At 43.4% G+C, this 14,825-nt stretch overlaps 1 protein-coding gene across 1 annotated transcript in view; it reads right to left on the bottom strand.

Moving 5' to 3' along the window:
- ndrg1a (N-myc downstream regulated 1a) overlaps positions 1 to 4,300 on the bottom strand; it is a 49,316-nt gene extending 45,016 nt beyond the window's left edge. The window contains exon 1 of the mRNA XM_083780448.1: positions 4,119 to 4,300. The gene's annotated coding sequence lies outside the window, so the exon portion shown is untranslated. The remainder of the gene's footprint in view (positions 1 to 4,118) is intronic.
- Positions 4,301 to 14,825: the final 10,525 nt, after the last annotated feature.

Raw genomic sequence — 14,825 nt, 5'->3', positions numbered from 1 at the left:
GCTTGTAGATCTTTCACCTTTGATTAGTTTGTGTGACGCTGTAGTATGATCAAGTATAGGGCGTGAATTTACAAACAAACAAATCACAAAAGTTAGAATATGGAGATAAGAGGTTTCTGCCCGAACTATTCAAAAATGTTTTTTCAAAATAGTAAAAAATGGCAAAAAGGTTTACGTATAAAGGGGTAAGGCACTGACAAAAATAGGGCCCCAAAATTAAATCTCTTCTCCGATCTACAAGCATGTGTACTACTAGGTCTGCTATTTTTGTCAAATCTTCGCCCCCAGAATAGGGATGCTGGGTTACATGTGGTTAAGTGATACAAACCATAGGCCCTACAACGACCCATAACATCCGGCCAGTCCCAGTTACAAAACAAACTCCACTACGTTTCCCTGTCAGGGTACGCACGCGCACGCACACGCGAGAGAGAGAGAGAGAGAGAGAGAGAGAGAGAGAGAGAAACACAACAACATTCAATTCAGGAGGCGGCATGGTCTCCATTTTTAGAGTGCTGTAGGATAAAAGCCAGCCAGCTTCCAGCCTTCGTCATAGGTTTTAAATCCAGTGTGACCGTCGGACTCAGTCCATCTGCACAAAAATCAATCACTGCTGCTTCTTCCTAATCTTTGGGTAACTCGCGTTAATCCGTCTGTCCCGATTGTCTGATCCGTGGGGAGCAGTAGTAGCAGCAGGCTGGTGCTGGCAGCCTGGCACACAGCTCTACATTTTCAGCAGATTGTGAAATATTAGTGTCTGAATTTCTCTCCCTAAAACAAACAAAAACAATGTGGGGAAGCAGCATGCATGCACCCCAGATCTGGAACAAACTCCCAGAAAACTGCAGGTCTGCTGCGACTCGCATTTCTGTTAAAACACTAAAGACTGTTCTGTATGACACTGCCTTTGACCAAGTTACTTTTCTTTCTCTTTTGCACTGTACCTGTTTTGTTTAATTATTATGTTTCATGCATCCTAATGTCATTGTACAATTGTTTCCTTTGCTTGTTGTTGTTCCGTGTAAAAAGCACATTGAATTGCCTTGTCGTTGAAATGGAGTGGGACATTCTTTTGCACAAAATAATGAGCCCCTGATTCTTTCATGTGTGCATGTGAGGGTGGGGTTGGTATGGTGGGTCCTCCTCCACACACTGACACACTGAGGGTGGGGTTGGTATGGTGGGTGTTCCACACACTGAGACACTGAGGGTGGGGTTGGTGTGGTGGGTGCTCCTCCACACTGACACACTGAGGGTGGGGTTGCCAGGCTGGTATGGTGGGTGCTCCACACACTGACACACTGAGGGTGGGGTTGCCAGGTTGGTATGGTGGGGGTCACAGCAGGGATCAACACAGTGCTTCAGTGGTTTTACACTACACACAACCACAAAGAAAACCTCTTCTGCACACACGACCACTGGTTGTTGCTGCCTGGTCCCAGACCAGATCACACCAAAACCATTCTTCTGGACAGTGGAACTGGACACACAACCACTGGTTGTTGCTGCCTGGTCCCAGACCAGATCACACCAAAACCATTCAGTGGAACTGGACACACAACCACTGGTTGTTGCTGCCTGGTCCCAGACCAGATCACACCAAAACCATTCAGTGGAACTGGACACACAACCACTGGTTGTTGCTGCCTGGTCCCAGACCAGATCACACCAAAACCATTCAGTGGAACTGGACACACAACCACTGGTTGTTGCTGCCTGGTCCCAGACCAGCTCACACCAAAACCATTCAGTGGAACTGGACACACAACCACTGGTTGTTGCTGCCTGGTCCCAGACCAGATCACACCAAAACCATTCAGTGGAACTGGACACACAACCACTGGTTGTTGCTGCCTGGTCCCAGACCAGATCACACAAAAACTCTCTTCTGGACAGTGGAACTGGACACACAACCACTGGTTGTTGCTGCCTGGTCCCAGATCAGATCCCACACAGTTATGGTTACATCATGGGATTCATCAATCATACAGCCAGCTGTGTGTCATGCCTTTGCTTACATCAGCTGAACTCACTTCATTTAGCCAGAGGTTTCTTACTGTGTTTACTGTGAGCCTATATATAGTGGAGGAGGGGGGGGGGGGGGGGGGAGTATTCTGCAAATAAAACACTGTCACATTTAAACTCACGTGCCCTTACTGACCCCCCAGCCCACCCCCTATCAGATCCATTGCGAGGACTGATAACCGTGCATCTTTTAAAATGTTACAGATACACTGGCAATTATTGACTACTAGACCACGAGGCAGTGATTCTCAACCCTTCTAAGCCGTGACCCCCCAAATTATATTTGAAGTGAACTGGGGGACCCCCCACCCCCCCACCACCACCCTGACTACTACTAGCACTTGGAATATAGAATTTGAAGCATTCAATTTAGAAAATAGCATATCTACAAGCTCACAACAATACTGTTGCAGGCCATTTTCACAAATTTTCACTTTTCTGGTATTACCATTTGGCCAAGGTTATTGGCCCCATTTTATTTAATGTATAGCAGTTAGTTGAATACTTTTAATGCGGTAACGGTTCTCTTTTCTCTCTTTTTTTTGGTATTTAAAAATCTAAAAACATCTTTAAATTGTCACTTCACTGTCATCTGGGTGCAGGGGATTGAGAACCACTGCCGCGTAAAGCATCACAACTGAAAATACGAATACCTGAATGATAGCATACATTATAATTTGTATGAACAGCAATACATTTATCAATTGAGGAAGTGTTACTTTCCTCTGCAGTGTCAAAAAACACTGATGTGCAACATTGTGAATGTGTTTTGTTTTTTTGTCCATGGACAAATAGTACACGCGTAATTACATTTGGGATACACCCCTTCCCCCCCCCCCCACCCCTCACTGTATATGATTTATTTTCCCTTTTTACCTCCTTCATGATGATTCCCTGTTCTTTGGCTATATAGAAGTGTATATGTGTACGTCTCTAAATGTTATGATGAATTGAACAAGGTGGACCCTCTTGTGTAGTGCTTTATTGGGTCGTCCACTCACTGTTAACAGTTTTTGTATTGTGTTGTGCTTGAAATGTACTGCAATTCTGCAAACTCTTCAATCAATCAATCAATCAGTCAATCAATCAAGGTCAATATGTAGGGACATCTGGCACCTCGATGTACAATTAGCTATTTTGTCCAAAATGTTGAAAAATGTAACAATGGAAAATATACATGTGAACATGCACGGTACTTTTTAATGTTGTCCTTCAACTTCTAGTTTATGACCCAAAATGCCTGGATGTACAGGTTTTGTAGCAATTTGTATAGCGATTGTAGAATTATTTGACCTTAATTGTCGAATGTTAAAGCATGTACAATCAGGTATAGCTATAGCCTACTTCACTTAAAAACATTTTCCAAATAGTTGATTTTAGAAATAGTGAGGTGCCCTGCATGCAGTCTACTCTCTGCCCACTCTTCCTTGGTGCCCATGTCTATACTCTAGGCTCTGCATGGTGCCCACTCTTCCTTGGTGCCCATGTCTATACTCTAGGCTCTGCATGGTGCCCACTCCCACTGCCCATCCTGTTAGCGGGCATCCCTGAAACTGAAAAGTTTAATATTTTTTGTGTTAACTTCTATTTAAGTGTCCTGCAGGATACTTGTATTATTGGTAGCCTATACTTCAGCTAAATTCTTTGAAAGTTGGTTGTCATATTTCAATTTAGCCTATTAGTGTTTTAATTAATGGGCCTACTATATGGGACGAATTATTCCATTAAAGATAGCTCAAGGGTGCATGGTATTAAACAAAATGATTTGTGAACAGCCACCTCCTGTTTGTGTTTATATTATGGCATCGGGTCACGTGTGGTGAAAAAGCAGCATGCTTCGTTTACTCTAGATAGTAAATTTACTATTTATAGTCTGCAATGCATGATTTATAATTAAGAGACGTTAATTTGTTGACATTCAAGGAATGCAAGAGCAAGACCAACGCCTGCTCTGACACTCATCAAGCGAAAGCAACCCAAGTTACCCAACCAGCGCCGAATAAACATGCATCATCACATGCATCACATGCAGCTGACAATAATCGACAAAAACAATTAATTCCTCTGCAAATAAAAGTAGAAACGTTACGTACCTTTAGCTTTTAAATTGCTGTCTGCAGGTGAACACGCAAAACAAAAAGGAGGGAGTCCTCAAAAACAAACTTTTTCTTGTGTCAGTAAAAGTCTCTCTCTTTCTCTCTCTCTCAGTGTGGAGGAGCGTCTCTCTCTCTTTCCTGCTGACAAAGCGTTCCTTTATTATTTACTACGTGCGCCGTTCAAGTCACAGTGCGACGCGGATGTATCAGGGAATGTCATATAAAGGCTTGGGGGGCGTTGCCCTCCCATTTCCCTTCAGGCTACTCTCTCTCTCTCTCTCTCTCTCTGCACAGTGCAGTGTATTGGGAAATACAGGCTAGCTGTTAGATCAGATCACAACTGGATCTATTGCCAAGCAGTTGCAAACTTGCATGAGACAGACCTGATGTGACTGATCATGGCACCACAAGTGGAACTCTCTCAATGGTCTTAATAGTCTCAATGGTCTTATTAATCCAGTGGTGGACTCAGACTGGACAAAGCCTAGCTATACCCGACTGGAGGTTGGACCCGAATTATTTGGGAGGGGTCCCCCAACCCCCCCCCCCCCCCCCCCCCCCCCCAATGATGATTAGCTTAAAGTGCAACATTGTTTTCTCACTCAACAAACAACAAACCAACATGCAGTATACATGCCTTTTAAATACCAAATTGGCCAAATTGTCAAATATTTAAAAGAGGCAAATATTGTGAAAATAGCCAATATACAGCTTGTAGTTCGGCTATTTTCACAATATTTATCTGTGGAACAAACTTAAAGGACAACTTTAGTTTTTGACCCACCCTCCCTGACAGGAGCAGAGCCTGAGGATGATTGGGGATCGTCGTCAATCTCCCGGAAGGAAGTCACTGAGGTAGTTAAGCAGCGCTCCACATGTGCCAGAAATGCTGAAGGCCCTGGGTGTTGAGGGGCTGTCTTGGTTGATACGCCTTTTCAACATTGCGTGGTCTGGGGCAGTGCTGAGGGAGTGGCAGACCGGGGTGGTGGTCCCATTGTTTATAAAGGGGGATCAGAGGGTGTGTGCCACTTACAGAGGTATCACATTACTCAGCCTCCCTGGGAAAGTCTACGCCAAGGTGCTGGAAAGGAAGGTCCGGCCGATAGTCGAACCTCAGATTCAGGAGGAGCAATGTGTGGATTCCGTCCTGGCCGTGGAACAACTGACCAGATCTATACTCTTGCAGGAATTCTGGAGAAGGCCTGGGAGTATGCATATCCGGTCTACATGTGTTTTGTGGATTTGGAGAAGGCATATGACCGGGTCCCCCGGGAGGTCCTGTGGGAGGTGCTGCGGGAGTATTGGGTGAGGGGGACCTTGTTGAGGGCCATCCAATCTCTGTACACCCAAGACCCAAAGCGAGAGCTGTGTCCGTGTGCTCAGGAGTAAGTCGGATTCACGAGTGAGGGGAGGGCGGAGAAGGAGATCAGCCGGAGAATCAGAGCGGCAGGGGTGGTATTGCAGTCGCTGTACCGCACTGTTGTGATGAAAAGAGAGTTGAGCCAGAAGGCAAAGCTCTCTGTCTACAGAGCAATCTTCGTTCCTACTCTCACCTATGGTCATGAAGTGTGGGTCATGAACGAAAGAATAATGTTGCGAATACAAGCGGCCGTAACGTCTCGGGATCCCCCAGGAGGAAGTAACTAATGTTGCTCTGGAGATGGAAGTCGGGAACACTCTGGTGGAGCTGTTGCCCCCGCGACCCGACTACGGATAAGAGGTTGAAGATGGATAGATGGATGAAAGATGAGTCTTCATTTAAAAACGGCCATAGCAATATCTATCACTGACGAGCAATGGTCTACATCTCAAAAGTTTGTGCACTCTTCTTCAGTATGTGCCAGGCACGGTCTTATACAGTTTAAAATATTACACAGGTTACATTTGTCAAAGGAAAAACTCAACAGAATGTTTCCAAATGTGAATCCAGCCTGCGACAGATGTGGCCAGTCGCCGGCCACCCTAGCTCATATGTTCTGGCACTGCACTAAACTAACATCATTTTGGCAAAGTATATTTAAATCACTGTCAGACATTGTTGGAAGACCTTTTGACCCGGATCCACTGACAGCAGTTCTGGGGGTCGGGGGGCCCGGGGTCAAACTGTCTACTTTCCAATATAACATGGTAAAATATGTGACTCTACTGGCTCGCAGACTGATACTGTTGAATTGGAAACAAGCACAGGTTCCCACTCACACTACACTTATGAAAGATGTTATGCACTACTTGCAATTGGAAAAGATAAAGTTTGAATTGAGAGGGAGTGAAGATAGATTTTATCAGACATGGCAACCCTTCATTGACCATTTCAATAGGTGCACGCTAACCCCTCCTACACAATAGATAACATATTAGAAAATTGGAAAGAAAAGTAAAGAAAAAAAAGGAACTGAGTATTTTATTTTATTTTATTTATTCTCATTTAAAAAGAAATGTCTGTAATTCAGTTAATTTACAACGTGTTGGGAAAGTTTTGAGAGCAAGAGTGTCTGTCCTGTGGTCTTTGTTTTGTTTGTCTGTTCACATTTGTCGTTGTTTAACTGTTCTTTTTGTTTTTTCGTTTTTATCACATTTATATATCCTTTTTATCATGTATTGTATGTGGAATTTACATTATCTGTCTTTATCTTTCATTTTATATAACTAACTCATTATTATTGTCAAAGATTGTCATATAAGTTGTCATATACAAAAAATGCCTAATAAAAACAGTATTAAAAAAAAAAAAAACGGCCATAGCCACTTGCCCAAATGTGCCCAAATTCCCCAAAATGTGCATCATATTTGTGATGATTGCAATGGCCATTTTTAGCCCAAGGAGTGTTTTTTGTGCAAAACTAATGCTTGGAATGGATTCAGAATCATGGAAACCCCCTAGTTTGACATGTCACATGTTACTTAAAGCATAATAAAATAAATGTCAATGGTATGGTCACATATAAACCCCTATAAAACAAATGCTCAATACAGACAGCCGGTCAGCAAGTGGATACCACTTTAGGAGGTCATATGAAAGGATTACATTTGTGAGGTACTTTAAGACGAGGGGCGGTGTTGACGCATTGAGTCAACACAACTCAGGCTATCTGTCCTAGCACCGTTGCGGCAATCCAGCCTGTCGTGGGCCTTTGGATGTTGGTTAAAATAAAACGTGGCAGGGTTTCAGCCCCATACACTCAGTAATTGAGGAGTCAGAGACTATTTCAAGCCAAGGAGGGGGTGATTGTGCTTACATTAATTACATGATATCATGGGTTAGAAGTAGCCGTTCATTATAGATACACAGATCAGTGGTAAAGTAGTTCTGCAAGCAACAGAAGGGATCAGAGACCATACTAATACTCACGATAAGAGAGAAACTGTGTCATTATAGGAACGAGCTGTACCCAAAACAATAGATACCAGGCCTGTGCCATGGCATCTTGACTCTTATAATATGCAAACATGGCAGAACATATCGAAAAGTAAAAGGTAAAAGGTGAAGAAAAAAGTCCTCCTCACCAGTGACTTCAAGATTTCAAGTGTAATAGGCTCCAGGAGGCTCTACATCCTTTTGGTGGGGGCATCTGACCTCACTGGTAGTTTAGGATACAATGGTGGTGACAACACACAAATGTGTGTGGGGAGGAGCAATCAACTGGCATATACTAACTAAATTGGGGAGAAAAAGGACTAAGAAAAAACAACCACAACAAAATAAACAAAACAACAAAAACTTAGGACCAGTTCTGATGGTGGACAATTACCATGCAGTCTACAGAGTTGGAATGAAGAACAGGTGAACAGACTCAGGTTTTCCTCAGAGGTGTTAAATTACTTTAGGCCCATGACTAAAAAAAACCTTTATCTCTACCCTGTTAAAAAAAGAGGAATCAAAGAGAGATTTAGAGAGTGTACAAATTGAACCAACTGAACCCCTGTGGGTCCATTTGTACACTCTCTGAGTTAGCCAAATATAGCCAAAGTATTTGACCACAGTGTCAGCAAAATAAAGTACCATGCAAGAATTTTCAGTAGTTTAGACTTCAGAGCAGATCAATACCCAAGCTTTCCTTTGATTGTAAGGAATCCTATTTACTGTACATGATTTCATGCCAAACTATAATTCATCTCCCTGTATCTCTGGAAAAGGGAGTGTATGTGTGTGTGTGTGTGTGTGTGTGTGTGTGTGTGTGTGTGTGTGTGTGTGTGTGTGTGTGTGTGTGTGTGTGTGTGTGTGTGTGTGTGTGCGTGCGCGCGCGCGCGCGCACGCACGCACGCACGCACTCGCGCTTGCGTGAGTGCTTTTCGGTAGTTTTTTTCTTTCTTTTTTAAACACTCCCCAAATGCAAACCTCTGCAGCAGTCAGTTAATTTGAGGCGATGGGAGGCCAAAAAGAAATGACTAGGAATGCGGCCAGCCATGCAACCTTGGCGTTGGATTCCAACAGGAGATATAAGTCTGTACAAAGGGAAGCCCCTTCCCACAATCCATATTATATACAGTCCCTCTTTTGTTGCACACAACGTCTATTGTTTAATCAGAGCTACTGTATAGTTTGGCTATTTTCCATGCTTCATTCAAACGTGCCGATGGAAGCCATTTTCGTTTTGTGGCTGGCCTATTGGTTCAGGGTGTAGGAAGCGTACCTGTAAGGTTATGTTATCAGTGACTTCTCTGATATCGTTGCCGTCGTGCAGAAAACTCCTGATGTTTTTCAGTTTGAATCCTGAAAAATAACCTGTTTTTGGACATATGAGTTTTGCAACCCGACACGACAGATTTCCAGCTTGCGAGTTATCCTCATATATAGGGCATGACCTTATTATGTCATTGGAACAGTCGCACCCTGTTACCTTTGCATACAGAGTACTGTACATATAGGGCATACATAACCTTTGCCTGAGTGCCAAAGTTTTCTGCACGCCATATGATGCAGTCACAATTGCATAAATTATAGCTCCTTTGATCTTTGGGGCGGACGCATGACCTGCTGACATGATGTCACTTGTCATTCCAGACGTATGACTTCTCACTTGTCACATAACGTATTAGTAGGATCTTGTGGAATTTTCCACACTTGCAATGGGGGACAGATCCATTTGGCTGACACGTTACATTGTGCAGCATCTGCCAGTAAAGCGCTATAGCCTACTATTGGGCATGATTTTGTGTATAAGGTCCTTGTGAAGATACAATAGCCACACTGTGGTCTGGTAACGTGAGGCCTTGGATAGGAACACGCAGTACAATGGACGCATTGGAGGAGGGAGAAAGATATAACCACCATCACCACCACGCTCGTTTCAAGACAAGTCACTTAACGACAGCACACACACTGAATGAGTCCAATGCTTGGATGGACGGACAGATCCCAGACAAGCTTGAGTTGTTGATGTCCTTTTGGTCTTGGAACATGTTCCACCAGTTCAAGCCAAGGGACATGTACGGTTTCAAATTGAGCATACATATTTTGTGTATGTGTGCGTGTGTGTGTTCCTAGAAACTGTCATGCACACGAGGACAGTTATGGCCAAGTTATGCTCGGTCGTACGACAACGATGTTACACATAACATATACAACCACAAGCTCGTTTTAATGCTACAAACCTGCATTGTGAGACTGTAGTGAGATAGTAGGCCTATACATTAAATAGCCAAGTGACGGCAGGGTTGTGGTGTGTTTCGTATCGTATGTTGGGTCGTGGGGTGGATCAATAGTCGATAAGGTGCGTGGACTTTCACCAGGCATGATTGCAGTGTTTGTGGGTGCAGCCTACATGTGTGATGCTTCTGCCAATCCAGGGCACAACAAAAAGAACAAGGCCAAACGGCTTCATGCTTTGCAAGGCTTGTACGGTAATCATTACCTTACATACTAAGATTGCCTAGTACCTTGTTGGCATGCTCCGAAGCCATGTGAAATACATTTGACAGATTGCATGTAAGCCATTTTTAGACCTGAGACTATAGATTCTTAAAATGTCTTCTAAATCAGTTTTCTGAAAAAGCCATGTTTCTCTGCCAGTGGTGCTCAAACTTTTTCACGTCAAGGACCCCCAGAATTATATATGTAATTGGCCGCCGACCTCCATCTGCAAATATGTTGTTCCAGGGACCCCCCCCACCAGCCCCAGAAGCAAAGATCAGAGTTAAAAACGTTCACTGTGAATCACAGTCAATTCAATTCCCACCTCTTCAGACTCCACCATGGCCCGTAGCCCGTAAACTAGTCTAGAGACAGTGAGGTTTAGCCAGTGTTGTAGTGCTACTTTTCAAAGTGGGGGGACATGTAGCCTATTTAGAAACAGATTTTACAATGCTTAATCGTATCATAAAAGTCAATGACAAGTCAAAAAACATATTTTTGCCCAAAAGTAAAGAGTGCAAGAACGAGTAAAAACGAGAAGCATTATGTTCAATATGTTTTAACAAGGACACAAACTAAAGGCTGATTTAGATATTGTTGCCTATTGTTGTCCAATTCATATAAAAATTGTTCAGTTCATCCTCACATAACCATGCAGTGACCCCCTCTCTCCAGTGTTGCCAGATTTTTGCGAGATAATTAAGCAACAGGGTCTATGAAAACAAGCCCAAAAGAAACGATAGGCCACAAAGCACTTGTGCTTGTAGATCTGCTCTTTTCAAAAACAATTTGAAGAAAAGTGAAGCATTCCTTTTTGAAACATTTTTAACAACACAAATCTGGTATGGGCAACCCTAGCATTTAATAAACTAATATCTTTTAGATGGGGCGGTGGGGAGTGGTCCATGGACAATTACATATTATTGGGGGTTGGTTGGTTTAAACAGCATTTAGGAAGCAAACAACCTGCAACTGCTTGTTTTTTTACAGAAAAAAACAAGCCCAAAGTCACTTACAATAAGCAGACATGGCAACCATGCCCAATTCAGTCACTCAGTGTTTGATCAAACTACTCCCGTTAGCTTTATGACTCCAGCAGCTCACTACAAATAGACCATATAAGTTGTATCCATCGTTATACTGATTACTCTATTCATGCATTTCAATATACATACAAAAATATGATATTGATGCTGTCCATATTTTAACTTGCTGTGTTTTTTCATCAATTAATGCCCTACTTGATCATACTACAGTCACAAAAAAGTGTCAATTTTGTGGGGAATTTGAATCATGAAAAAAGTAACAGTTTCAGATTCCATCCGACAGAACTAATAGGCAATGATGGCAAAATATCGTTAAAAAAGAAAGCTAGATGAGACTTCATACAGGGTCAGGGGGAGTAAACAAACGGTTTATGATGTAATACAAGCATGTCTTTGCCGTAGACTAGAGGCTCGGGGAAATATTTTCTCAATGAAATAGTTTGAGCATTCCTCCTTACTCTCTACTTACTATATGCCTCTCCCAAATACTTAAAGAGCAGATTGCTTTGTCTTGGTTCGGCGTGCCCTATTGACTAGATGGAACTGGTGAAACCGCTCAGTTTCAATGTGAGGCAACAGCCGTGTAAGGACCCAGTGATTCAGACACACATGACAGGAAAGCTGCCAGATGTCACGTAGTACACATACATATGTCTTGTCAGAATGACCAAGCCTCACAGTGAAACCGCTGGGGAGTTTGTTTCATTTTTACTGTCTGAATGTACTCTCGCTGTGTAAATCTTGTATTTTCCAGTCAGAGATTAAAGATGGAGTGCTGTGATTTCTGTTTTATATGTGTAATGGAGTTAGCATTACTCTAATAGTCTATATTCAAATATGTCTTCCCTGTGTATTTTTTGTTTCGTCCTGAAAGCTGATCAAGCCTTTGAGTCAAAAGGCATGGGCCAATTTCTCTGACCTATACTTTTCATATTGAATTATTCACTCAGACTTGTTTCATTATTCAATTATTGACTTCTATTCTAATCTATTCTATTATTGCATTATTCTATTTAGCAGCATATAGTAAGATCTGTCCGCCACTGGGTGGGTGATGATCACGCCAGCCTGGCCGAACGGTTTGCGGAGCCGTCTTGATACCGGAAGGTCGCTAGTTCGTATCCCCGGACCGGCACGTTAAACCACCACTGAAGTGCCCTTGAGCAAGGCATTGAACGCCTACCATGAAATGTTCTATGAGCAGGGCCTGGCTGTAAACAAGTTATTGAGCTTAGTCCAGTTACCCTGGGTAAACATAGTAACTTTGCTTAGCCTTGGAAAAATGTGATCATGTGCCCGAAAAGGTTGCCCACTCCACTCAATTCAATTCAATTCAAAGCGCTTTATTGGCATGAGAAAACATAAGTTTACATTGCCAAAGCAGAAAGAACAATACAACAATCCACTCACAAGGTGCTCAACAGCAATAAAAACAGCAAAACTTATTAGAAATACACTATATACGCTAGGAAAACAAAACCGGTGCAGACACATTTCACAACCTGGAGGAGAAACTCAATGACATTCACCAAATGCTTGTTGGAACAGTCGCGTTATTAAGTGGTTCTGTCAGGACAACTTTTATGTACTCGCACCGACCACAGGGACTCCGAAATCCCCTGGCCGTACATAAACAGCAGATCCAAAACAACAGGTGGTAGCTGGGGTGGAGTGGTGTGGGCCTGGGCCATGGCTCAGTGGTCCAGGCACCTTGGCTGGTAATCAAGTCTGGCAGTGTGCCGCGGGTTCGACTCCCGATCCCGACGGCCTTTACTGCATGTCTCCCCCCCATCTCTCTCCCCATTTCCTGTCAGCCTACTGTCTGTCCCTCCATAAAATATATAAAATAAAGGCGAAAGCCACAAAAAAAACATAAAAAAAGAGAAAAGAAAGCAGTGGTGTGTGCAGCAGCAGAAAGCAGTGGTGTGTGCAGCAGCAGAAAGCAGTGGTGTGTGCAGCAGCAGAAAGCAGAGGTGTGTGCAGCAGCAGAAAGCAGTGGTGTGTGCAGCAGCAGAAAGCAGTGGTGTGTGCAGCAGCAGAAAGCAGTGGTGTGTGCAGCGGCAGAAAGCAGTGGTGTGTGCAGCGGCAGAAAGCAGTGGTGTGTGCAGCAGCAGCGGTAGAATGACAGCAGCAAAAATCAAGCAGGATAGAGCAGTGCAAACTACCAGATTGATTGGATGAGTGGTTGTGGACGTGGAGTTGAGGCAGCCCAATGGACGGCCGCCGCCAACAACTGCACTGAGTTTCCTGACAGAACTTGCAGATTAAATAATGTGGTCTTTTGAGAATGGAATGAGTGTGTGTGATTGGACGAATGGAGGCAGCCCAATGGAGGGCCGCCAGCAACTGCACAGATTTTCCTGACAGAACTTGCTCTGCGCATGTTTTTGCTCATTTCTTAAAAAAATTACACAGACGCGGCAGCTCTCAAAGAGCTGATCGAGGAAGGGCATTCCAGAGTCTGTGAGCTAAACACCTGCAGTTTCCGAGGCTAGGGAGCTACAGACTGAAAGGTTCTGTCACCTTTGGTGATTAACCTGATCCGAGGAATGATCCATTAGACACTGTTCAGATGGCCTTAAGGTCCTGCTGGATAGATCAGTTATAGATGTCAGTCCGTGTGTCCGTCTGTGGACAGCTAATCGCGCCACCAGGAGGCAGATGTTTTGCAAATGCAAAACATTTTTTGACAGTACACCTACAGATTTTGTCCAAACATCACGCAAATTGGTAGTGTACACAGTCTCTATAGCCATTAAACGAAACAGATCCTGATTGGCTAAGATTGGCTTCCAAAGTTCGCAGGAGTGCTCCGTTTTGAAGAAATTTGCCGCAAATCATGAACACATCGTGTGATTTCCATGACATTTTGCACACACATTCCCACTAGGCCGAGGAAGAAATGGAAAATGGTAAATGGTGCATTTAAATAGTGCCTTTATCCAAGGCGCTTTACAGAGTATGTGCAAAATCACATTCACCCCCATTCACACACCGATGCCGGGGAAACCATGGCACCAGGCACCAACCTGCACATCGGGAGCAATTAGGGGTTCAGAGTAAAAAAAAAGATTCACACCCCTGTGAACTGAGTGGTGCAAGTACTCCCCTCTCCCCTCTCCCCCTGCCTCTCTCTCTCTCTCTCTCTCTCTCTCTCTCTCTCTCTCTGTGTAATTAGCATGCAGGCAACAGTGCAACACTATCTCACTCTCTCGTTTCCTGCACAACAGCGCCACTTTTGCCCCTACTGGTAATCTAAACATAGTCACATAGGTTAGGACGGACATTGCTGTTCCTTGGACTCCTATCCTGGTGGAGACCTGTGCCTCGAGGGGCACATGTTCTAGTTAGTGCCATGAGCTACATAAATAACTTTCATTATAGGCCTTTTTATTGGGCTGTAAATTAGCTGTTTATACTTCTATAAAATATGGTATCTCATGACACTCCAAGGCCTTTGGGATCTTACAATTAACTACTTTGAATATGGCATCATAATATGGGCGTGGCATTATATGCAAAAATAAATAAATAAAGGCTAAAATAGCAGATCTATGAGCTCACAATTTTTTACCACTGAGCCATATTGGATAAATTGCATCTTGTCAATCAGGTCAAAATACAAGCCTTTGGCTTTGACACAATCTAAATGTCTCAATAGAAGAAATAAAGTTATACATAACGGCCTATTTAAGCGGTTTAATCCCACCAATAGTATTCCCGGCTCCGGGGCCATTTCCGTACAGCTCCGTCCCTTTGAGACCGAAGTCTATTTGAAATTGATTTATCTTCAATAAGGAGCCGTAA

Source organism: Protomyctophum parallelum (genome assembly GCF_964188405.1).
Source record: "Protomyctophum parallelum genome assembly, chromosome: 1".
Lineage (NCBI taxonomy): Eukaryota > Metazoa > Chordata > Actinopteri > Myctophiformes > Myctophidae > Protomyctophum > Protomyctophum parallelum.
Note: the sequence above shows the minus strand (reverse complement) of the source record. Positions and strands in the feature narration are given on the sequence as shown.